This window comes from Amblyomma maculatum, chromosome 3, assembly GCF_055883805.1.
Source record: "Amblyomma maculatum isolate TAMU_Amacu chromosome 3, ASM5588380v1, whole genome shotgun sequence".
Taxonomy (NCBI): domain Eukaryota; kingdom Metazoa; phylum Arthropoda; class Arachnida; order Ixodida; family Ixodidae; genus Amblyomma; species Amblyomma maculatum.
In genome coordinates this window covers 29,897,924-29,923,921 of record NC_139346.1, presented here as the reverse complement: position 1 = coordinate 29,923,921, position 25,998 = coordinate 29,897,924, and the positions used below count along the sequence as shown (strand labels likewise).

The 25,998-nt window shown below is 45.0% G+C and overlaps 1 pseudogene; it reads left to right on the top strand.

Moving 5' to 3' along the window:
- Positions 1-16,782: 16,782 nt before the first annotated feature.
- LOC146194432 (uncharacterized) lies at positions 16,783-25,111 on the top strand (annotated as a pseudogene).
- The last annotated feature ends 887 nt before the right edge of the window (positions 25,112-25,998 follow it).

Below are 25,998 nucleotides of genomic sequence, written 5' to 3'. Positions count from 1 at the left end.
CACCGCTGAACTTCCCGATAATGGGTAAATTCAGTTACTTGACTTGCGGTTGTACCTTTGTGGGGTCGACCACATATGTTGAGCCTACACGCCGAGGTCGAAGAAGGCAATTCTGCCTTTTACTTCTTCCCATTCCAAGTTAGTTAAAAGGGGTTTGGCGTCTTCATGCCTCCGGTCGGCCTTGTGTAAGTCCTGTGCACACAGGGTTGATGAAAGTTTTCTCCTACAAGTTAGTAGACTGAAGCAGTTGGGTTTCCCGTTGGACCTAATTAATGCCGTGTCTGAGTCATTACTGAAGGGCTACCGAAAGAGGAAAAAACCGGTGAGTGAACCGTGCACTCAGGAACAGAATCCCTCCAAAAAGGCCTTTGAGGTGATACCCTACATGCACAAGGTGTCACATATTCTTAAAAAGGTAGCCGAGAAGGCGGGTGTTCGTCTTGTGTTTTCCGCTCCGCATAAGCTCTCCAAGCTGTGCAGGCTCGTTGATGAAAGACACACAAAGAAGGCTTCCTGTCACCAATGTGATGTATGAACTTGCCCCTCTTGTGCCTGCGTCCTTCTCCTCTCACCCTGCTACTGACATTGTACATGTTTCCCGGCTTAAGCCATACCGACTCATGCCTTCTCTGGCGTTTAGCTATTGTGGCTAGAAGGGGGCAGTGTGACGGGCGACATATCCGTGCCTTGTGAGGGAGAGGCACGATCTGCAATGAAATTTTTCGGTGCCGCAAGGGGCGCTGCGGTGCTCTGGTGTGCAAGAAGCCGGCGATGCCGTGCGAGGAAGTGCAACAGCACGGGCTTATGCGAGGTCTGTGGCGTGAATTGCGCTTGCTTGCATGTGGACCCCGATCACCTTAAAGCTGGGAAACGTCTCACCTGTGCAACTGTGGTTATTTCAAGGTGTGAAGTGGCTAGTGTTGTTTTTCCTGCAACGTGTAGTGGATAACGCTGCATGCCCTCATGGTGTCGAAAGCGCGAACATGTCTTATACCAGAGTACAAAAGCGTACACAGAATGTGCAAAGCGAAAGCCTCTCTTTTCAGACCGCCTAAAGATGCCGCTCAACGTGAACTGTGTCCGCGCAATATCAAGCGCGCTTACAAGGAACTTACAACCGAGTACGTTGTTTGCGAACGCCACTTCGAGTTGAAGTACATCGAAAGGACTTTTTGGCACGTTATAAATGGGGAAGCAGTCGAAATTCCACGTGATTGGCCGCAGCTAGCTGTCAACACTATTCCAAGTCTTTCCTGGTGCCCCCAAATACTTCACCAAGAAAGTGTGCGTGAAACGGAAGGAGAGGAATTTGTGCAAACAAAATACACATCCTCCAAAGCGCAAAAAGATAAGCACGGCTAACGACGTGCAGTTAGCCCTGTCATCCCTCGCACAATGTAGCTGACTTCTCATTGAGTCTATCACCAGTGTACGACAAGACTGATGCAATAGTAGAAAGGATCTGCCAAAGTCTTGTACTTTAGGATGATAGCCAGCCTGAAACAGATTCCTTGGAGAGAAAAGAAAGGGTAATCAAAAAGCTGCAGAAGGAATTGAAGGCAGCTGACTGCTGCCCTCCTGGAAAAAATTAGTGAGCCCCATTTGTTTTTGTAAATCAGTTCGCATAATACTTAACATGGTATGGTGGGGACAAATAGATAGTGGGCTCTGTCAATAGTGTGTCATGTTATAATCACCAAGAGACCATTCTTGCCAAAAATGGAGCTGGTATAGGCAGAAAAGAGCAAGAAACACAATACGGTTCTCAGTAAGCGTTGATTCTTTTTTGCAAATTCCAGGGGATAGGTTATGCTGCCATTCTCGTAGCATGGAAAATGATATTTCCAATCATTCACACTGCTTAGTACCTGCTTAAATCCTGCACTTACTGAACTCTAAAGCTAGTTGTAACTTGTATGTTTGTGTTTCAGATGTGTTTTGCTATTGTGGAGTTCACACTTCAACAAGAAGTAGTAGTTCCTCACAGAAGACATGTGCTACTGGCCAAAGGCAAAGCTGGAAAGGCTAAAGAAGTTAATCAAGGACCAAGCAGAGCCACGTAAGGATTGCCAGCAGTATCGTGCCTGTGTCTTCTTAGTGTTTTGTCTTGTTCCCAGCACTGTTATTTAGATAAGCACTATCAAGTCATCGTGAAAGAGATATTGTGCAAGTTCAAGTTTCTTTATTGTTTTTTTTTTCAGGGTGCCTTTTTTCTTTTTAGTTGTCTAGAGATTGTGAGAATTGAGTTCTGTATGCCCTGCCTTTGTGCCTAAGACACTGCATTTCATTATTTGCTGCAAAAGACAGAAAATGCCATGTATTGACTCTGTGTTGTCCTCACTGCCTATGGTTCATTATTTGCTGAAAAAGAAACACCACATATTGACTATGAGTTGTCCTCACGGCTTACGGAACATTAATGTGTTTCACTTACAATTTTTTACACGCATGTGAAACAGTAAGTGTATAAAGGTGCATATACAATAAGCATACAAAATAAGTATGTATTTGCAAAAATTATGGGCATCAAGTGAATGCAAGATTACTAACACGAAATGCATTGCGCTGTTTTCTGTTCATCAACAGTGGAATGTAAAATGGCGCAAAATCTTGCCTCAATTTTTCTCACCTCCAGCATAACTAAGCAATACAACAAAGCAGGTCACGGGCAAAGAAGTATTGGAACCACAGGAAAAAGAGCATCGAATTTTGGAGATTCGTTCATCACAATTGCTTTCCCGACATTCCAAAAGAGCAGCAAAGCAAGTATTTGCACTCTCGATAGAGCTATAGGAGCTTCATGCTGATATTAAATGCATAAGATATTCTAGTGAAGTGCAGTTTCACAGCACCAGCGTAAAGGAGTGTATAGCAAGTTACGCTATGCGGAAGTCTTAAAGCATAGCACAAAATTACGCGCTTACTTTTTATCATCCCAAGAAGGAGTGCGAGGGCGCACGCTTACATTAGCTAGCTTATGCTTGCAACTGGAGAGCTACAGCCAGCGACAGCAACTGCAGCACCATGACTCGGCCCTGCACCTTCTCCGCCAGTCGTCAGGGCGCTCTGTTACATTTGGCAGATACGGTACAATTTAAGCCCTTTTCATTTTCAGACCACACTGTCTTGGACAAACCAATATTGACAGCTCCTGAAAGAATAGGTAGAGAAAGTAAAATTGTTGTGGAGCTAATCTTGTTTTTGTTATTTCTAGGACACGGGGCAACGAAAAATTATGGGGAGCACATGGCAAATTTTTTGATCCCACGAGGTACAACCATTTTGAATGTTTACTGCTGCTTTTATATAAGCTTAAAAGCCTTGAATGGTGTACTAACAGGCACCGCTATAATGCTTCTTTTTGTTTTGCATGTACCCATTTAATTGACTCAATTCATGACATAATTTGGTTTCTGTTCTAACAGCACACGATGCACCAAATCAGACAGTGCAAAGCAGCTCTGAATATTCCAGAATGAGGTATTGTCACCCTGAATATTTAGCCACACTTTTTAAATTATTGTTGTCATAAGCTTAATGAGACAAACTTTGAGAACTGGGATAATCACAAGTACAGTTATTGCTTATCTAGAAACTCCACACACATTTCTGATCATTACCCCCGCCCCCCCCCCACACATTATTCTTGACTTCACAAAAACTTGATGTTGACTGCTAATATTCCGACATAGCATTATATTAAATGCATGTTAGGTTAAGTGCCAAGCAAAGAAATTGCTCTTTCTGCACTTTTTTTTCGTTTTACTGGTGTAGGCTTTTGTTTTGACATCATTTGCCACTGATGGCAACTGTATTCATGTTCATATAATCATGATACTACTTGTGCTCTGCCATCAGAGTTCCAAAGGCAAGTAGCATTCTTAGCTACTGCACAGCCCAGGATATTATATCCTAGCAAGTCCTGTTTGTGTGACTCTCCGTCGTGCCTTACTGAAGTCTCAACAATAAAAAGAGGAAGCAATGGCAGCTCTTATGATAATATGCCACATCTCCAAAGCTGCAAGCCCTTCCTTCTCGACAGGTTTAAAAGTTCATTAACTCAGTTATGAAGCAAGATTTTCGCTGCTTGTATTGCCACACACACAACCTGCATATGCATTTTTATGTTAGGATATACTTGCCAAGTCTTCTAATTGCCAAGTAAACCCTGTAGGGCCGCGCTCGAGGCTGATCACTTCCTGGTGCACGTCTCTGCTTGCCGCTGCCCCCCACCTGTCTGCTTCTTGTATTGTGGACACAGTCCCCATTCTACACGCGTGCCGCATGTGGGGAAAGCCGACCGGACTGTCGGCGCCGGCTTTGCAAGACCCCTTTAGCCCAAAGGTCATTCATGGGGAGAGGCACAGTGGAACGTGCTGCCGGGTGACCGCATGTATGGCACCCTTCGTTCTGGCCGTTAACGAGCACCAAAATGACACTTAAGCCTTTTTTTTTTTTTACACTGCGACTCTGAGCATTGCGAAAGGCAGTCTCGTTTAGCTTGTCCGCGGATGCGACAAAGGGCGCCTGAAGAAGCACTCAGCATTTGACTCTGGCATTGTGCTTAGAGCAAGCAAGCCAGAAGTTCCCCTTTACTCCGGCGCCGGACCTTCAGCATGGCAGCTGGGTGATCTTTCCCTTTCCATGTCGTTGCTCGTAGTAGCAAACATAGGTGGCACGGGGCAATGTACTGTGGAAAGGATTTAACCAGCAGCGGCAGCATAGATGGGGCGGCAGTGTGTGCGAGACAAGTGGGAAGAATGTCTCCCGCCAGGAGAGGGTTCGACACCCTCACCGAAGAAAAAGTTTCGCGGTAATCTTTATTTTTTGTAATTTGTATTGCTAGTGGGGCCCTGGATTAGAGGCTGAGGCCAGCCCACAGGGCTGTGCCCATCTAGCATACTTCCTGATTGGACAATTGATGTGTGGGACTGGCCTCAGAAAATGACTGCCCCTATTTCTTTATTTTGTAAGTGTGTAAAACGGGACATGATCCAAGAGAGTTTAGTCCAGTGTGAGCTGGGGCTCCATGCGTAGGCATGTAACGCAGCTGTTCTGTTTAGGCTCTAACCAATTTGGTTGAAGAGTAAAGTAGCGCAGAATGTTCTTTTTGTAAATGCATTTCTACTTCCAGTTTTACTCTCTGTATATATGTCATGCCGTAAATATATGCTCTACCATCATCACTTTCAAGTATGCCTCTTGGTCTTCTCCATGCTGAACTACATGACAGGAAGGGTTTAAAGAACCTTCCAAAAAGGAATAAACAACATAAATTCTATTAACCCCATATAACTAATCTTTTGCTGCAATAATTTGCTTGCCTGATTTTAGCTATACTGCTGAACAGGGTGACAAGATTTGATTTTTTTGTATTTGTTTTACCTGCAGTAATAAAACTTTCTTGTATAAGTCGTAATCACTTAATCTGATATACTACATGGAATGAGCAAATCCAGTTAATGTCATTGGCAACAAGAGCGTGGACATAGAGGAGATACATGCTTAATCACATTTCTCTGACTTGCATCCTGATCAGTGACTTTTTTTTTCTGTCATTTTTATGTTTATTTATAGAAAGGATCTTTTACAAATTGAGAGTTAACTTTTGTCGTAGCAGTAAACTCTTCCTTTGATTGCTTTACATGTTTGCTGCACTGCTTGCTATCCAGGTTGACATCCCTCAACACACAGGCATTGGAAAATCGTCGCAGCTGAAGGTAGCAAAAGTAAAAGAACTTGAGAAGCAAATGCCCCATAACAAGAGCAGAATAGAACAGTGCATCTATATGGTGGTTTTGCCCATTAGTGTGCACAATGGCTATGGTTTCAATGAGATGGCAGACTTAAGCCAAACTCTGAACAAAGACGTATCTGCACGAATTCGGCACCTTGTTTCTGAGGGTGTCACTTCTGTGCAGTAGAAGAAGTGAAGAAGTGCCTTGAATATTATGTGCAAGATGTCCTGTTTGGAGGGAAGAACAAGCAGTCAAGAAGCTGAAGAGCTTTATTCCAAATAGATGAGGACATTCACAATCCCGTGCAAGCAGCTCTTTTTAAAAATTAAGCTGCTTTGACCAAGAAAATGCAAAGGATTCGATTGAAAAATATCAGAGAAGAGCCTGATAGCAAATTCTTCTACAGACAATATCAAAGAAAAAATTAAGCTAATCACTGGACTTCCTAGTGATTGATGATATTTTGGAGCAAATCGAGCAGGAATGTAAAGAGACGCTCCTCTTTCGTCATCAGTCAAAATTCATGAAAGAAATGCCGATAAAATATGAACAATCAGTTTCGTGCCTAGATGCAACAAATAAAACGACTGATTATGCTTTGCCTCTTTTTCACTGTTGTAAAGACACCACACAGCTATATGCGTGCAGGCGTTTTCATAACGCAGTTCGAAACAGATGCCCACATTGCAGAGGAACTTGGAGTGTTTAGGCAGTGGTGCCCCAGCTTCAGTTGAGAATACTAGATGACCTATAACTGCCAAGCCAAAATCAATGCTCTTGAAAGCTGTTTTCACCAAAGCCAGATTAAAATTTGTGATTTTCACATCACAGAGAGCAAGCAAGGGGAAGGTGTCTAAACAGGTTCGAGAGCTACATTGCTGAGAAAGAAAACGCCATCCTCCTGCTGCGAATAGCCAATGTAGCCTCTGAGGAAGAAATGGAACACTACGTTAATGATATGCAGGCAGCTCAGTATTGCCAAAATAACGAACTGAGATGTTATATTGAACACTGGCTGAAAACAAAAAATGTGGATTCGAGTGTTGACAACAATAAACCCCACTGAAGCACAAGATAAAATCTTGAAACAGTACTACCTGAAAATAGCCTTGGCAAAAAGTCTAACAATGCTCCTCTCTATGCTTGTCAGTTTCTGCCCAACAGGCAGCGTCAGCACCAAAGGAAAGTGAATAGCCTGTCATCATCTTACGTAACATACAAAAATGACATCCCAGAGTATCTGCACAACAGGCCACATGCTTTTATTAAGCGCATAATGCAGAGCATGTTCGCTGCGTACGAGTATAATGTTGAAGACATCAAGAGATCTGTGGCTGGGTAGTACCTTATGCAATCACTGTCTTTATCCAGCTGGCCCATGAAATTCACAGGGCCAAACTGCTCATTCCTAGACTGCTACAATGAAGTTTCCCTGTAAGTACTTTGGTGCCATGTTGAGGCTCTCCGGCGTCCTCATTTTCAAAGTCACCTCCCACGTGGGGCCCCACAATTTATAAGAAATGTGTGTGCTTTGTATGAACTTATACAAAGTGGTCTCTTCCAGAGGCACAGTCAGCAATGTATGCATAGATGGTATTCCAGATATTGTTCCCGCCAAAGCTGACAGCATGCCTGTTTTATGCTCCCTACTACTAGGTCATGCAGAATGAAGTGGTGCTCGAGTTACTGACCAAATGAAATGGTGAAATATCTCCGCTACAATTTTGCAACATTGAAACCACTACACAGCACTAAAGAAATTGTGAATGCCTTTCAAATACCTTTCAATCATTATGAACCATTCAAAGACTAAGATGACATACAGTAACAGGGAGAGCTGAACAGTTTCCTGATCCAAAGTATGCACCCTAAATACATCTTATCACAATCCCTCCCTCTGCTTAGCTGACAGAGTATCCGCTCTGGAACTGGCACTTCCACCTCAACCAGGGTCCCCAACAGAAGAGTTTGCAGGTGAAGCTAATTCACCCGCTACTGCAGCTGAGGCACCTAGGCAGGTTTCACAGGCCATCCCACCATTACCCCTCCAGCTGCACTATTCGGCCCGGATGTCAGAGCAGTTTAGGCGATGTCAGCTGCTTCCTCTACGAGACAGTCAGCAGCATGTAGCATACAGAGGCAGTCAACAGTGCAACTAAAGCCTCCCCTCAGCACTACTCAGGCAGAAAAAAAAAAAAAAGAGGCAAGAGCATCCCCTGAGGATGCTCTTAATGAAAGCCGAGCACACGGACAAATCGGCCTAATCAGCCCGTGTGCAGCAAAATAACATTTAGTGCATGAAATATGAGGCCACGAAATCAAAAAAGATGTTCCTTGACCTAAAGATGAAAATGTTGAAGGGGGATGATATGGGTTGATTAAGTTGTGGTTGAGTGGAACAAAATGTACCACACCAAGACAAGGACGGAGAAAGAAGGCATACATACATTTTCTTGTCTCGGTGCGGTACATTTTGTTCCCTTCAATCATGTACCAACAAACCCAAGCATCTACCCTTGTGGTTAAGATTGGGGCCGACGGTCCCGTTGATGCCAACAGCGTTCATGGACTTCAAGGTTTCAAATTACGACTGTTCAGCACAGTCACCTGAGCGTCATACAACCAAATGATGTTTGTCAGTGCAGTAAAATCACAAATGCTCTCAAAGCAAGGACATGGGAAACCCATCCTAGAACGGAAGTATGTGACCCCGCTTCGAAGCGCATGTGTTAGGAATGTACCTGTTTTATACTGCACCACAAACAACATATATAATATATTTAAAAAATAATTATGGGGGACACTTAAGCTTCGCACTTAAGAGTACAGTGACTAACTTCGCTGAGACGCTGACTCTTTCTTGCTTTGAGTGAAAGGAGTAGCTCATCACTTGAAAATGTAACTATCAGTGCATGAACACACTACTCTGAAAATGTTATTGCCGGATAGGTGAAGCGCTGGAGCACAGTTATAGCCTACTGCACACTTTCTTCACCCTGACATGAAAGTCACAAGCATGGAGTGGTTACAAGCGTGAAGTGATACCTGCCACAAGACATGTTTTCTCATGTTGGTGATCATACCACAAAGTTATGAAAATCAATGCCTTTCATAGTATGAGTGTTGGATGTTTTAGAGGAAACCCTCAAGGCAGAGTGGAGTAATCATTAATGTCAACCCATGCACAGCTGCACGGCTACAAGCTTGCACAGAAATTTCACAGTAGCAGAAAAATTCGTGTGAATCACGAATGTTATGTAGGTTCATAAGTGTGATTAAACAGAACGTGCCTCGAGCAGTTGTGTTTTCAATTTCACGCCATCGCTGCATGTCTGCGCTTACTGGTTGGGAGTAAAAAACACCCAAAAGAAGTCTGTGCATGTGACAGAAACCTGTCACTCAATTGTTAATGCATTTCCCATTTGGTGGACATGGCACTGCACATCGGTGTCAAGCTGCGTGCTAGTATCGCGCCGAGATTCGGGAACATTAAAAAAAGTCATTCACGCTTGTCTTCTGCTATGTGGCGATTCTGTACTATGACTGTAGCCACCCTTTGCAGACCTTCTTCGAGTACCTCTGTTGATGTCGCGAAGCAGCTGCGCTGTCAACCCTCGTGCTGCAAGCTGTACCGGCTGCCTGGCCTGACAAGTTTGGTGACACGGGCTTTCTGATAACAGCACCTTGCTGTTAGTGCTGCCACCGCCTACCAACACGTTTGAACTCCAACGATTCAGAGCGATCCTTCTCTTGCAGGTGGATACAGCACAATCGTCCACTTACAGGCTGACACAAAAAGCGGATGCAGGCTTGTACACCAAATGTTCATGCACTCAGAATCACTGTGCTTCATTCTAGGTAAGAGACTCCTGTCACAAGCTTGAACTTTGTCGAAACTGGCCGCACATCCCAAGGAATCTTGTTTGCTGTGCATTGCTGAAATGGGTATCAAACTGAACACATATCGCATTTGCATTACCACAGAAAACAATGTGTTCAAAGTTGTTGTGGCTTGATGTGATTGAAAGCTGGGTGCTGGTGCCCCAGCACGAAAACTATTTTGTTGCCCTATGCATCGTGAATCGAATTACGTGTAACAGCGACATAGAGCTAAACCCAAGTTCTGACCAATTGAATCGTATCCTGGAAACAGTAAGTGGCCTTGAGAAAGCAATAAGTTCTATTGATGAGCATCAGGAGAAGACTGAATCGCAACCTAGGACAATCTCTTCAGGAATACACAATATTACTAAATGAGTAGGAAAAAAAAGAATTCACTGGATTAGCTACAGAAGTGAATACAATCAAAGACAATATAAATGTCCTGATGTCAGAAATTAATGGAAAACAATCCTTTAGGTCGAGCAGCAGTATGGTGCATTAAGCCTTGTTTATGGGATGAGTCGATGACCTCATGTTTGAATTGCAGAAGAACGTCATGGGTTGATAGGAACGTCATGGGTTGATAGGTGGCTTCCGAAGCCAAACATACTGTGGGGGCAGCAGGTTTTTGATGATGATGATGATGATGGATTTTAATGGCGCAAGGGCGACTCAGGCCAAAGAGTGCCAAACTCAAGGTTATTGGTGTACTCAAGTTTATATAATGGAATAGTTGTGATTTTTCATGAAGGGATAAAAAACAGTGGTGTATAGGGCCTAAAAATGTATTCGCTCTGTAATATCGCTAAAAACAATGGTGTATAGGGCCTAAAATTCACTTGCGATATATAATGGATGCGCAATGTATAAGTAGATGTATTAAAAGATCTCATCCGTCCTTTCAAGGAGGAGCGGGCTGAGGCCCACGTCGATAAGAAATTTCATGTAAAAAGCCTACTTGTGATAAAAATTTAAGCACCTGTTTTAAAGGAAACATTGGGTTGTCACCAATAAAAATGGATGGGTGTGCAGGTATTTGATGAGTGAACAAGGAGGGAAAATGACGTCTTCTTTCTGGTTCCAGTTGTGCACATATGATTAAAACATGAATGACAGTGAGTCGATCACCACCTCTCAAGCAGTGTGGTGCAGGAGAGTTCTTTAGGCAGCAGGTTTTTGTCTAAAAGGTCGCGGGAGAGGCAGAATTGTACAGCTTTCTCACAGAGGTTGCTGTACAAGATGTGAGAAATATCAGAGATAAGAGATGCTGATTTCTTTCCTAGGTTTGGAAATGAAGCTCACTTCTGCTGTCTTCCATACTTGCGGTAGCATCCCAGAGCACCCACACTCAATATAATGCGCGAGATTCTCATGCATTTCGCTGTTGAAGTTAGCAAGGAGATCTACTCCGATCATGTAACCTGGGGTAATGCCATGGTGCACTCATGAGTGCCACTTGTAGTCAAGATCCGGTTTGTTCACCATAAAGCAGTGCGACACACGATCTTGTGGAAAAGATTTGCGCTCTCTGTGAATGACGGCGACCAGGTGATAGCAGATGCTTATCATGAACGAGATTGCTGGTTTTCTTTGGTAGGATGACGCGATTAACCTCCCTCTGCATGCAAGTACAGTTTTTAAGAGCTTCGCAGTTTTATGATTAGTTCGGTTTTTGTTTTCGTTGTTGTGTTTGGTGTCCTTTACCTAACGTTTCTATAAATAAAAATTGAGTTGTTAGAAAGGTATTGTAGCAAAACTTCAAACTTGGCTTGTTGGTTCATAGTTATTAAAAGGATTTGCAGTGCTAAAGGAAGACACCGAGAGATGCTGCACAAGAATAAAAATGCCTTTCTTGATAGATTTGGAAGATTATAGCATGTGTCAATATAACTGCCCGTTACCTGCAGCATATACACCTCTTCAATAAGTGGTCGCTGGGCGGTGCCATATTGTTCGCTGGACGGCATTTCTTGCTTGTCGCTAACATGGTGCAAGCCGCAGCAGAACCGGCTTTTTCTGCACAAAATGCAGTCCAGCGAGTACTATGGTGGCACCCAGGGACTACTTATTGAAAAGGTGTATAACACCTTTTCAACAAGTGGTCCCTGGGCACCACCACAGTACTCGCTGGACTGCATTTTTGAAAGCATTGTTGAAAGTGTGCCATCATGTGCTTCTTCTCTGTGTTGTTCTTTAGCGCTGCAAATCCTTTTAATAATGAGTTGTTAGAAAGTGCTCATGTTGTCCCTTGTTCAGCTTCGTCTCATTTATCGCACTGCTTTACGATGATTCCATTCACACTTAACCAGTTTTCAGTCCTCGTTATCAGGATTTCCTTTGCCCTTGTATTTTGTAGGGGGGTCAGAGCCTTGAAATGCTCACCAATCACTCACATTAAAACTATATGATGGCTCAGCAGATTTTTGTGAAAGGTTTCTGACATATCTTCAAGTTTACACCGCCCTTTTATAATCAGCCCCAATTTTCACATACAAATTTGTTCAAATACTTACCTGTTAAGCCGCGTTCAGACTATGTGCGCATCCATCATAAGTATCGTATTTATCGCAGTGCGCATAGCGGCTGGAACTCCCGTTTTCGTAGCTTGCGACCGCGCATGTTTACACTGGGCCTTTCGGTAAGATGCGTTCTTTACGACCGGCTAATCACCGCTCACAACATGGCGCCAGTTAGCAAGCGGCTGATAGCCGAGGTCTGGGCTCTTGAAGCTCAAAATGAGCTGCGAAAGAAAAGACTGGACACACAAATAAAATACGAAAAAGAACAATGGGTATATTAACAATTAACCACTCGATTACAAATACACTTCGTGTCGCACACGCACGTTCGCACACAGTTTCCAAACGTCCGCTCACCGTGCTGACGCACCACTCACTCCTTCGCACATTTCTTCACGCGCCCACTCTCATTGTCGACGTACAGGTAGGTAGGTAGGTAGGGATATTTGGGATATTCTCGGGGGGGGGGGATACCGGACACGGACACTCCTGCTAGGTGTCCTGTGATCGCACTCTCTCGCACCAAAACAGGCGTACGGTCCGCCTGACCCTGCTTGTGATTTTGCCAGTGCCCCGAAGCGATCTTGGAGACGGGCTGGGGCGGTGACTCAAAGGCCGTACTACTGACACCAAAAAATGACCCGGGGCGCGCGGCAGACACAGAAACGTCCGCGGAACCTCGTCCCCCCTCAGAAAAGGCTGTTTTCTTTTTCTCTTTTACGGTGAGCTTCTTTCGAACTTCGACGAGTCCGCACGAGCTCCGTTCTGCGGCCCGACCGCAACGTCGCCCCGCATCGGCCTTTCACTGCAGGCCAAATGTTTCCTCACTTGTCAACGGAATCGATGGGCTGCGAGAATGCACGGGGATGAAGCGGGCATCCCCCGCCTCCATGACCTCACTTTTCTAAACTAGAGAAAACATTTGCGTTGTTGAGAGCTTGTTCGCACATGAAAAAAACAGATTGATAAACCACTTACTGCTTTGACTCAGCCCCCTCGCAATTAGCAGTCAGGCATCATTTTGCATTTCTCTCTGTGCGATTTCAACTACTCGTAGTAGAGAGCCGGCCTCTGTCGAACTTTTTTTATGAGAGGCTGATAATTCCTCAGCGAAGATTCCGCACTGCACATGATCAAGCTGCGGACAGACACAATCACCGACACAACACCAATAACACCGGCAAGCCGAGACACTGCAGCAGAGTAGGAGCGTTGGATGATGTCGCCTACTAGTGATTTGCGCGCGAAATCTGGGAGGACCGGAAGCCCCGTGACCGGAAAGGGAAAACCGAAACGGCTGTGCACATTGGTCGCGCGTAACAGACGTATCTGTGCTAGTCGTAAAAGTCGTGGGTCCTCCGACATTTATGCCCACGCTGGGTGCGGACGTTACGCATCTTACACTCAATGCAACAGCAGTCTGAACAGCTTACGCTTACAATCCTTACGTACGATACGTGCGTTGCGCATGTAGTCTGAATGCGGCTTTACGTGGCACATAAGAATGAAACAATTTGTTTCCAGATGTCATTTCCATCTAATCAAGTAACTTTCCTCAAGGATTTTGACAAATTAAAATGTTAAGCTGTTGCACTGTTACTACTATAAGGTGTTTCTGACAGTTTATCTCTCTTTTTTATGTACAGAACTTTGTTCTTTGTGTATTGCATTCCTTGCCCAGTATTGCACGTGCATACAGTTAATTTATTCAGGTCTGTAAAATCACTTTAAACTATATATCTATTTTATAAAAACACAGCTTTATAAAAGATATCTTAGCTCCTACATTACTAGCGCATGGTGTGCCGAGCATTCTTTAATGGATGCATATTTCTGGGAGAAACAAAAATTTGGCCATTGTCATGCTCCTGAATTCACGTCGACATGAAAGCATGTTTACATGTACTTGGGATCTCAGCCATGTGGCTGGAGAAGTGAAAGAGGGTATGTGAATGAACTACATTGCCTAATTGAGGAACGCTCTTTGAAAAATGGCTCTGAAATAACATTTCAGCTGTCAATCAGCGTCTGTGTCTGTCCATCTCCTGTGTGCCTGTGTTGTTGCGTCTCTCGTAGCCCGAGTCGCTTTGGGACATTAAACCCCACAAACCAAACCAAACCTTTGCACTGTTCTTTAAGAATGCTATACCAACTAGCTTGGCATCTCGCACTTTTAAACAGAAGTATCTTTTTTTTTTTTTTCACTGAAAAAAATGTGCTCGTAGCTAGTAATGGCTGCACCGAGAATGCTCTGTGCACCAATATACTGCCATATTTCATTGCATTGTCAAATATACTGCACTGGGCACTTTACTCTGCATCTAGAAAGCAATCTGGATTGCCTGTATGCATTTTTATTCATGAACTGTGCCATAAAGCATACTATGAAACCATCAGTGGTTTAATTAGAGCTGTGCACGGGCTCGGGCCGGCCTGAAAGCCCATCGGCCACGCTCGGGCCACTCGAAAGCCTTCTCCCCCAGGCTCGGGCCAGGCCCGGAACAAGGTATATTTGTCTCCGGCGGACCGGGCCGGGCCGGGCCAGATGCCATGATTACGAACCCATGAAACTTGTGTGAAAGCGCGAATAAGGGAATAGTGCAATAAGCGTCTAGAATGCACAGCATTTTCCCGCCTCTTCCGCACGCAAGAGCATCCGAGTTCCTTCCAGCCTTTCCTCCCCACCTCCTCACCGCGAACAGATTTTCACGAGGGACGGGCTAATTTCCTTTCATGATATTACTCACCACTTCAGGCTGGAAAGGCGCACATATCCGCCTCCCCACAAATCCTTAACAAAGGCGCAGGAAGTTACTGGACGCCGACTACACGCGCGCTCCCTCCTAAATCCGGCGGTGCTTGCCCTGATGTACCCAGGCCAGTACAACCCAAACTGCAGTAAATGTGGCGAAAGAGCGACATACGACCACATTCTGTGGAACTGCGCAAATGATTCGCGGCAGGCGAAATTAATACAGCTCCCTTCTCCCGAGCAGTAGGAAGCCATGCTGGTCAGCTCAGACCCGAAGATTCAACTATAGGCCATCGAGTGGAGCTAATGAGGTCGCCGCCAGCCATGAACTAGCGGCCATCTAGTATGTCTCTCATTAGACCTGCTTGAGCGATGAAATAAATGTTTTGCAATCCAACTAGTAGCTGTCAGCGACCGAGCCGAGGGACTGCTCAGCATCTCAGCTTTGGTAACATCGGCGCTGATGTTTAGGTATCCGTTTTAAGATTTGCACCATGCTGTCGCCTATCAAAAGTCTCAGCTATGGCTTACTTGTACCTCAACATGACCTCGTTTAAAGCGGGACACAGCTGAAAGCATCTGCGGTGCAAGAGCTTCCTCTTGTTCTCCTTGTTGCAAAAAGTTCACGTGAGAGGCTCACGTTCAGCCAGGCGAGCTCATCGAGTAATTGACCACAAAGCCAACCTCTTGCTTAGGTTTACTGCTAGCACACTTTTGAAGCCGCTTATCAAAAACTTGCTTTCCCGTATCAAAGAATTGCTAGTCATACCAGCCACAAGTTGTAGCACCAAAAGAAACTTCAGCGTTACCGTCGGGTTCATTATACAGGAGTACTGTAAATGCCTTAATTAATTGCATAAATTGTTTCTGCACAGTAAGCTAATTCTACGTACCTGCTGCGCCTCTACATATTCAGCGAATCTGCCATTTCAAGCGTGAACTCAACATTCCAAGATCTTAAATAAAACTTATCCTGAAATCATTCTTTTTCTTTCTCAAAGCTTCAACTGCAGCCTTAAATCTGAGTGCCGGGCTGATCCGGGCCGGTTTCAGGCCCTTTCACAGTCGGGCCTGGCTCGGGTCTAGCATCGGGCCCAGGCCAGGCTCAGGCTCAAAATTTCGGCCCGTGCACACCTCTCGGTTTAATATCTCTCTGAGACACATTGTTTTCACTGATTAGTCAAAATGAGGGTTAATGATTTAGGATGTGAAAGCTATATTATACAAGAGAAATGTGACAATAAATAAGTGGCCTTTTTGTTACCAGAAACCATGATGTACACCCACACAGAAGGCATTAAAGACTAATCAGAAAACATGAATGATTGGCCAGAGATAAAAGGCCAGACACTGTGTACTACTCATTGCAGAGAAAAGCACGTGACTTATACAAATTATTAGTCATATAATTACTTGTAGTCAGGATGAGTGAGTATTTTACTTGCGACACAGTGAATGATAACATTGTGATACTGAAATCTGAAGTGATGCTGTCACAGGCTTAAGTACCAGGCGGCATAACTATGGCTGTCAGCAAAGAGTACGGGTGAAGTGCTACATACTGGTTCCACCCGCATGGCTAGACAGGCCACAGTATGCAGTCATGTGCAATCGGTACTGTGGAAAGTGGTCTCTGCTGTGTCTCGTAGCTTCAGTAGAAGTACAGTGCTTAGAATACTGAAGTGTGATTACCGCCAAGCGGCTCCTATGGGAAGCACAGTGAAGCCTCATGATGCATCCGCGAGGTGGCGCTCGCCGTCGTTTACACGTCAAGCTGAACTGTAGCTGAATGCATGGGAAGCCTATATGCTCACGTTTTCGGCGCTTTTTGTGTGAATTTGAGTGGATTCCGCACGCTGTACGCTTTGTCTGGCTTGTTAAAAACGTGTGTATGACGAGCCGGCGCCAAAGCCACTGTTTTGTGCCCGGTTGCACAACCGGGTACAAATCGTGCAAAGAAAAGCTGTCACTTTTCGGTGTACCCAAGGACGAGGAGTTTTTTCCGAAGTGGCAGAGAATTTATCCCGAGAGCTGACAAGCCCCTCGAACGGAACGCCGCTGTTTGCGAACTTCATTTTGATCCCCAGTTTGTGTTACAGCACTTCGAACATAACATAAAAGGTGAGACAGTGCGTTTGGAAAGGAGCAAACCGGTCCTTCAGTCAGATGCCGTTCCCACGATCTTCCCAAACGTGCCCAAGTATCTGTCCAAGCCCGTACCGAAGAAGAGGAAGCCAAAAGAGCGACTGGACCCCCAGATCGTGCCTTCGAAGAGGCGGCGAACAGTTCCGCCGGCCAGCGATATATCAGCTGACGTTCCCGCGTCTGACATACCTGGGTATGCATCTGCCGAATCGGGGCCACCAAGAACTTTGGTTGCCAGAAACGTTCCCATTCCATCGGATAAATGGGGAAAGCATGTATTTTGTGAAGAGCCGCTTACAGTGGTCGTATAGTGTGTGCCTACCAGGGCCGAACATGGGGCTCCTTCACGCTCAGAAGCTTGTTTTGTTCCGCAATGAGAGCAGCGCTGTCAAGCATCAGGTGTTCGTCCGTGGTGTGGAACTCGAGGGCATTAGACAACAAATGCGATCCAGCGTCCCTGCTGCAAGAGGTTGACAGAATGCAGGTTTGCTCAGGAGCGGGGCTTCTGACGGAGTTCTCCGATGTCAATTGTTCGCAAATGATAAAGTGGGGCGAAGGCTTCTATTATATACGGTGCAAAGGTGCTGTGAAAGAAAATGAGATGCGGTGCATCGCATGCAAGTAAGTGCGAAGGCTTCTACTTAATCAACGGTGTCGAGAAAGGGAACGAAATGTCAGGTATGATTATGGAAAGAAGTTGAGGGCCAGAACTGAAGCAGTGCGATGTCTCAGAGCCAAAGTGAAAAGCTTGGATCAAACAATCGCTAAAATGAAGCAGGAAAATGAAGATATTGAAGAAAGTACTGTGCTAAAAAAGATTGAAAAGCTTCCACAAAAACAAAGAGTTGCAATCATGCAGTGCTTTGAGGCTGGAAGCCGCAAATCTGTGAAAGGGATGCGCTACAATCCAGAGTGGATATTAGAATGTATTATAATGCACATGAAAAGTCCACGTCTCTATGAACATGTGCGAAAGCAAAAAATACTTGTGCTACCTAGCCGCACCATGCTGAGGAAATATATGAAGAAGTATGAGACTAGATTTGGATTTAATACAGCAGTGCTTTCCGGCATATCAAGAAAAACGCAACAGATGACTGAATTTGAGTACCATGGTGGTCTCATTCTCGATGAGCTGAAGCTTGCAGAAAACTTTGCTGTTGCAAGCAGCTCTGGTAAAGTGGACGGGTTCGTTGATCTTGGCCCCTACACGCCTGAGGCTGACAAGACAGTTACATGTGACCATGGTCTGGTTATCATGTTTCAGCCTCTTTCAGGGTCATGGCATCAAATCCTTGGCGTTTTTGCTTCTAAGGGAAACGTTAAAGCACCGTTGCTCTCGAAGATTCTTTTAGAAGCTGTGCTGCTTTCTGAAAATGCCGGTCTGAAGGTTGACTACGTCACCTGTGATGGCGCGTCATGGAATCGGGCAATGTGGCGCAATTTTGGCATTGCAGCAAGCTCGAAAGCTATCAAACCATCGACAACTCATCCTTGTGGAGATGACAGACGCCTTTTCTTCTTGTCTGACTTTCCGCACTTAGTAAAATGTGTGCGCAATGGCTTCATCAAGGCAAGCTTCAAAACGCCAGAGGGACATGTGAACGTAAGGCCCATCAAGATAACCTATGACCATGATAAGTGCCAAGTCACATTGAAAGCATTGCCAGAAATAACTAATGTCCACTTGAGTCCTAATAGCTTTGAAAAAATGAAAGTCAATTTGGCATTCCACCTTTTTAGCCCACAAGTTTTGCATGGCTTGTTTTTGTACAAGAACAAAATTGCACATTCCTGTGACCACACCGATGCTACAGCCAAGTTCATCACCTTCATGCATAATCTGATCGATGTAATGACATCGAGAGAGCCATCAAGCTCACTCAGGCCAAACTCGAAAAAAGATGTCTTGAAAAAAGCCCTTGTGTATATTGATGAGTGGGAAGCCAACACAGGGCCTTCTAAGGCTGGTTTTCTATCACCTGGCACTGCGGAGGGGCTTAGAGTAACCTTGAAAGCCACTCTGGAACTCTTGACCTGCCTCAATGAAAGAAATGGCTACAAATACCTTTTAACTTCAAGGCTTAGTCAAGATGCAATCGAAAAGCTTTTTGGCATAATATGCCAATTTAATGGCTGCAATGATCACCCGACATCGGCACAGTTCCTCACAGCAGTGAACTGCCTTAGCTTTTATAATCTGGTAAAAGCTCCAAGTACTGGCAATTGCGCAGGCGGAACGCTCGATGCTTTAGTTGGGACTGCTGAATTAGCTAGCCACGTCGACACCCTGCCGGACTCTGGTAAACTGGACGAAGCATCAAGAATTCTTCAGACCTCCCCAACTTCATTAGCACCCGATCACATATATCCAGAGCAAACAAGTGACACCAGACTGGTGTACTACCTAGCAGGATATGTTGCACGACGAAAGGTCCTCACAATAAAATGCCAAGATTGCTTCGATGCTCTCCTTACATCACCAGAGAACGCAGAAAAGCAACTTTCATCCTTCACAGCACTCTGTGACCAAGGGGGACTGCTGTATCCAACACGTGAGCTGTTTGCTTTTGTTGAAGCACTGGAGGACTCTTTCACCATTTGGTTTAGCTGGAATAAGCTGCACAGAGATAGCATTACAGATATTATGCAGCACATGCAACAACTGCCACATGTTGGCTGCGATAACCACAAGGAAGCACTTACAAGCAGCATTGTAAAGTTTTTCATCATGACACGTCTTCACTTCTACACGAAGTCCCTGAACAAAGACCGCACTTCTACAAGGGAGAAGAAAAAGAATTTGAAACTTAGCAGAACAACGTTAGGACCATGTGGAGATGTGCTTTCAGCTATGCCTTGTTGTGTTTTGTATGTTACTTATTTTAAACTAATGTGATGTGACATTAAAGAAATGCCAAATCACCATGAATTCTGCTATCAAGTCAATATGAATTATTGTTCAGTGTGAAAGCAATCAACATTTCCATCAGGAATGTACAGTAGGGACCATATGTTTTCTACTTTTATTTGCATGAAACTAATGGCATTATTTGGTTAAGTCAAGCAGAGTGCTTATTTTACAATGAAGTAATGATCAGCGCTCATAGAAACCTCTAGTTATAATTTCACACGCATTGGACATCCACTTTAATTTGAGCCATTTCTTTAACGACAATCAATAACCATGAATGCGACTGCTACATTCACGCTGTGCGGAAGTTTTGTAATAGAGGTGTACACTACAAGCCGATTTTTATGGCAAAAAGTGTGAGTGCGCGAAGGCCCTATTAAACCCCGTAATACGCGATTTTCACATTCTGCATAGTCTTCTAAGCGGCAAAATCTGATCGTGATACAGCGTCAGCGCATCGCGACTGTGCTCAGGCAGCAACTTCAGCGCAACTAACGCGGCCGCAGAGAGCAATTTTAATCTAACGAAAGCTGATGGAAAGCGCAGCATGTATCGTCACTGCCACTGTAGCATGCAAGTGAACGAATTGCAGTCCGGATATACTATTCTATGAACCCGAAGAACCATTACAAACTCGCGTTTCTAGCACAAAACGCATAGCAGGCCCGCGATGAGCCTTCAGCCCACTTCCCATATTCCAGCCACTGTAGTAGAAGGGAATGCACAGACGCTGCTGCAAAATGGAATCGAGGGACAAAGCGCAACGCTGAGCCCAGTAGACTTAACCACTTCAAGTTGAAGAGAAAAGTCGACCTCTATATCCAAGCAAAGACTGGACCAATTTAAGCTCAACTCTTGGAGGAGGATTTCAAAAGGTGCATCAACAATCGGAATATTCTGAGCTCTTCACAAATACAAGTACCACTCGTTTTGTTATTGTGCATGCCACTACAAAGCCTTCTATATTTACAGTCAAGGCAGAAAACTGGGCTATTTGGTCTGTCATCATTAGTAAAAAGACTAGCGCTCGTCCTGTCTTCTTCTATGTCTGTGTCCGTGCTAAATGCACGTCTTTTTATTACTGACTTCTATCTTTACAGGTCCAACATTCGTTCTGCCGCTTGTACTAAGACGGCAAAGAATTTGAACAAATCATCTTGGCGCACTGATATCACCATAAGCAATCACTCCGCTTTTCTCGACTGTGACAAAAAAAAACTTCCCTAAACTACCTTGACTCTCCAACTCACAACTTGTCTGTTGAGCAACATATGTACACACAAGCTGCTGATCACTGAGGAAAAAAGGCCATACTGACATGTAAAGCCACAGACAACACAGACGATAACACGGTGCTTGACAATGCCATTGTGGAGGCTCATCGCAATTTAGAGGAACTTGCAAACTGCTGAGAATTGAAACATTCACAGCAATTTCAAAGAATTGTAACAAGTGAGCAACCACCTCAAGAAGCATCTCCCAACACCACTCAGCCAACCTCATTCCCATGCAGACGTCCTTTAAATGTGCGCCCTTCGGTAATGGACAAAATGTTGGCACTCATGAAGGAGCTGACCATACTGATCATTGCAGCACTTAAACATTGCCATGGATAGTGCATCATCTCTGAAGGTGCAATGGAGCAGAGCAGCCAAGGCTTTGCTGGTAAGGCATCAGAAGTGAACATCCGTCTGCATGATGGCAAACTAAAAGTCTGCACTTTCCTTCTCCAATAACACATTTCCCTTCCTCCCCTCCCTGTTTGTGTGCGTACCACTCTCCATCCATCCCTGATCACTGCTGCATTGCTTCCTTAATCTAACCAGGTAAATCTGCCCTTTACGTTCATCGTTCTATCCCCCATACACCAATCGATCTTTCACAATGGTGGAATACTTGACAAGAGGTCATTGGCCTTCTCATTAAACCTGCACATACACCACTGATCCTAGTATCTCTTTATGATCGTCCAGGAACAGCATCTCCAAACATTGGTTGTATCAAGTTCCTTTGTAATAACATTGGGCATCACCATTTTAGATTACTTGAACCCAACTCAAACACTGTAGGTCTGCCCTTCGGATTCCTCGTGGGGTGCTCAAATTCATGGCCCCTTTCTAGATTCACAACGAAGAGGCCTGATCTGATGAAACTGCAGCACAACTGTAATTTCACTGTAATCGTGTTAACAAATTCATTAAAGCATACAAATAACCTCACCCAACGAAATCACAATAAAACATTCTTGACTGTTCTGTCGTAGTGGCTTCGAATAGCAACTGTCATGGGCCTAAGTGTAGCTATTGGTTGTAACGGTTTCGCTAACGTTTTAGTGAAAAATACCTCTGGTAAGCAGGAGCTGTAGAACTCTCATAACCCTTAGTAGCCGGTACTGCTGACAGCTTCTTTACACAATAATAGCCCGTCAAGGTGCTTCTTTTCACTTCACGCTTTCAAAAAACTTCCCAATGGCATGCAGTAGTTTGCGGTGGCCGCTCGCGCCTGCCGCCGCTCTCTCCGCCAATGATTCAAATGAATGGGAGGTGTATGTCACATGGGCAGATACAGTCGACGACCAATTTTTCGGACACCCAATTTTTAGGACATGCTTGATTATTCAGGATATATCTATAAATTCAATGTATTACGCTGCTGAAAATTTCAAACACTCTAGGGAGGGCTATTCGATTTTTTGGACATTCCAAGCATCAGCCGGGCCAACTGCCACACATTTTGAGCTGTGTCGCCGCCATCTTGTTTGTTTACTTTTTCCTTCGATAGCCTTGAAATCAGTGCCGGCATTGCGTGCCGCTCCTCAGCTAAACTGAAGCTGGATCGAGGCTAAATTATTTGCCAAGCAGTTTTTGTTTCCGGAACAACATTGCTGTCGTCGCTGCTCGCCGCCGAAGTGCTTTTTTCTTTTTTTTTTTTTAGCGTGATCACTTCAACTGCCAATTCCTTTCTGTGTTTGCCATGCGTTTCATGAGCGTGCCAAGCATAGCGAGTAGGCCTAACCATGCTGATGCGAGAACTACATTCTTCGCTACTGTGGCTCGCGTCTAATTGAATCGGCTTCAGTTCTTCAAGAAGTTGTTTCCGGATAAGGATTTTTTTTTTTTGCATGCAACGCGGCAGCGAGAAGGCACTCAACAGAGTCGGTGTTGTGATCCAGTGGTTGGTGGTGGTGGTGTGCCTCGACAGTGGGAAAACCTACTCTGTCGATTTGCTTGGAGCACTTAGTACGCTCGCCGATGCGTGGAAGTCTGTGGCACCCACAACGTTGCGCAATTGCTTCTGCCACGCGGGATTTGTGCTGAATGACGAGTCGGCTGCCTTGGACGAGAAGAGCGTCTTCGAGCAGCTGTCGGGCAGTGAGCAGCTCATTCACGACCTTCGCAATGCTGGCATCGAAATTCCATCGGCTGTCTCGTTTTCAGAGTTCACAGACATGGACCACAAGTTGGAACTGTGCGCTGAACTCACAGATGCAGAAATTATTCGTTAAGTGCTTGCGGAGTCTGAGATCAACGACGACGATAACTCACTTGCAGCAGCGCAGCCAACGCAAGCTGAGCTGATGCAAGCGAAATTCAGGCGGACCTGTTAGCACGGAAGTGGAGCGTGGTGCAGAATAGCATTAATGACTTTTTCCGGCTTCAAAGTCAATAATAGGCAATAAAATGAGCTTTTTTGGTGCACCCTTGTTTTTTTGGACTGCCCGATTCTTCGGACATTTTCGTGGTCCGTTGAGAGTCCGAAAAATCGGTCGTCGACTGTAATTTTTTCGCAACTAAAGCCTTTCAACCCGCAAGCATAAATGTATTGTGCCCCATGCTTCTGTAGGTTAGGAAATTATATTTGTATTAGGCTCAGCCCAACCTGCGTTTTGCCTCTGCCATCGGTGCACTGGCATCGCTCCGACAGTGGCAGCCCCTATAGTGCAGACGCACAACTCACAACTTCAAACCTCCCTGGCTCCTCACTTCTTCCCCTGACCCTGATGTCTTGCGATAACTCTATCAAATCGCAAGACACATCCATACCAAAACCAAAGTCAAGGCGATACTTTTCACTTTTGAAGAGGCAAAAGTTGTCTAGCAAGCAATCAGCGGCCAGAATGCTTGACGATTAGCCAAACATGGAGGCCATCCTTAATGGCCCCAAGGCAAAGCAAATCTGTGAGGAGGCACGTCAAAAACTGTGTAGGGGCGAGAGCATAGCCGAGTACTAAAACATCATACACAGAAGGTTGATGGTTTGGTTTGGTTTGTGGGGTTTAACGTCCGAAAGCAACTCAGGCTATGAGAGACGCCGTAGTGGAGGACTGCGGAAATTTCAACCACCTAGGGTTCTTTAACGTGCGCTGACATCGCACAGCACACGGACGCCACTTCGTTTCGCCTCCATCGAAACGGAGCCGCCGTGGTCGGGATTCGATCCCGGGAACTCTGGCACAGTAGTCGAAACGCAGCCGCCGTGGTCGGGATTCGATCCCGGGAACTCCGGCACAGAAGGTTGAGTCCAAATGTCAGAAAACATTAGACCAAGGCTCATCAAATACCACTACAATGTCAACAAGACCTTTAGGCATGCTAGTGGCAGAATGCCAACCACTGAAATGGGTGACAGCATCAAGAACTGGGACGTGTGGCAAGAGAAATGCAACGACAATGACCGTGTTGCCGCTCAAATAGGTGATGCAAGTAGGTGGGACCACTCCATATGTCAAGCCCTCATGACTCTTGAGGCAGTTTGTCTCCCCTTTTCATGACCAAGAACATTGGACAGCGATAAAGACAGCCCTCGAACGTCTGCTGGCCAATTTGCTTCACATGACTGGGATTTGTTTTTACAAATCCAGGACAATGCGTGTCAGGACATGTCTTCACGTGGATCAACTCATTTTTGAAGGCAGTTCTCCATGAGCGGGGCTGGAAAGACCCTCAATCTTCCATTAGATGCAGACCTTGACGATTTCCTGACATTCAAGGTCGACAGAGACAACTATCACACCTCCATCAGCAACGTGATCAATGCCACCAATGCAGAGCTGCTTCGGCTGGACACCAAAAAGGTCAACATTACCATCCGCAGCAAAATGCTTGAAGGTTACCAACTGACTGATGACCTCATCGACATTGACTATCTCGGCCATTACTAAACACCAGTCATGATCAAGTGTATTACCACTGAACCTAAGGAGAGAGAACCATTTCGGAAGGTGGGAGTCACATGCAGCTAGCACAAAGAAAAATGGCTACTTGCAAGACGAAGTGATGAGCTGCTCGGAAAATGGTGTTTGACCATAAAATACTCCACAACACAAGACAGCACTTACACCACTCTCAAGGATGCTTGTGGGGAGAAGGTGATGGACATAAGCAAACAAGGACTCCAGATCGATGGATCAAAGGCCTTGGGCTATCTTATGCAGTACCCCCAAGTTTGCGCTGTATGCATCATTGCACTCACCATTTTAGCTCAAACAGGTTTTGTGGCAAACCCTTACTGGTTCAAAAAGTACCGAATGCGTGCCAAGCTTGGTAGTGCAGTCGAAGACGTCATTTCAGCTATTGGTAACAACGGCAGAGAAAACAAATCTTTGAGCTAGCAGGTGTTGACAGTGCTGCAGCCTGAATCTCAACTGCTGCCGCAACATTCTTTTTGATTGCCTTTTTTGCAATCGATTTGGTACGGTGTCTTTTTCCACAAATGCCAGTTTTAATGCAGTACCATCAATAATATGCATGCACTACTGCACATACATTTTCATATTTGCCTATTGAGCGTAATGATGCTCCATAGATGAGCTTGACAGCATGTTTGTTTTTCAAAAAATACTTACACCTTGCTTATGTGCCGTGTTCAAAATAATTTTGTAATTGGGCTGCTAGTTTCAAGCAAGCTTATTAGTTTCACACAACAGAGTTCCCCAAAGAATGTGCTTATCAGTGCAGCCTGAAAAGTAGCATCACTGTGTGTGCACAAGCAACGTATGCACTAATATTTATGCAGGCAACAAAAACAGGAAAAATATATTGCTTAATT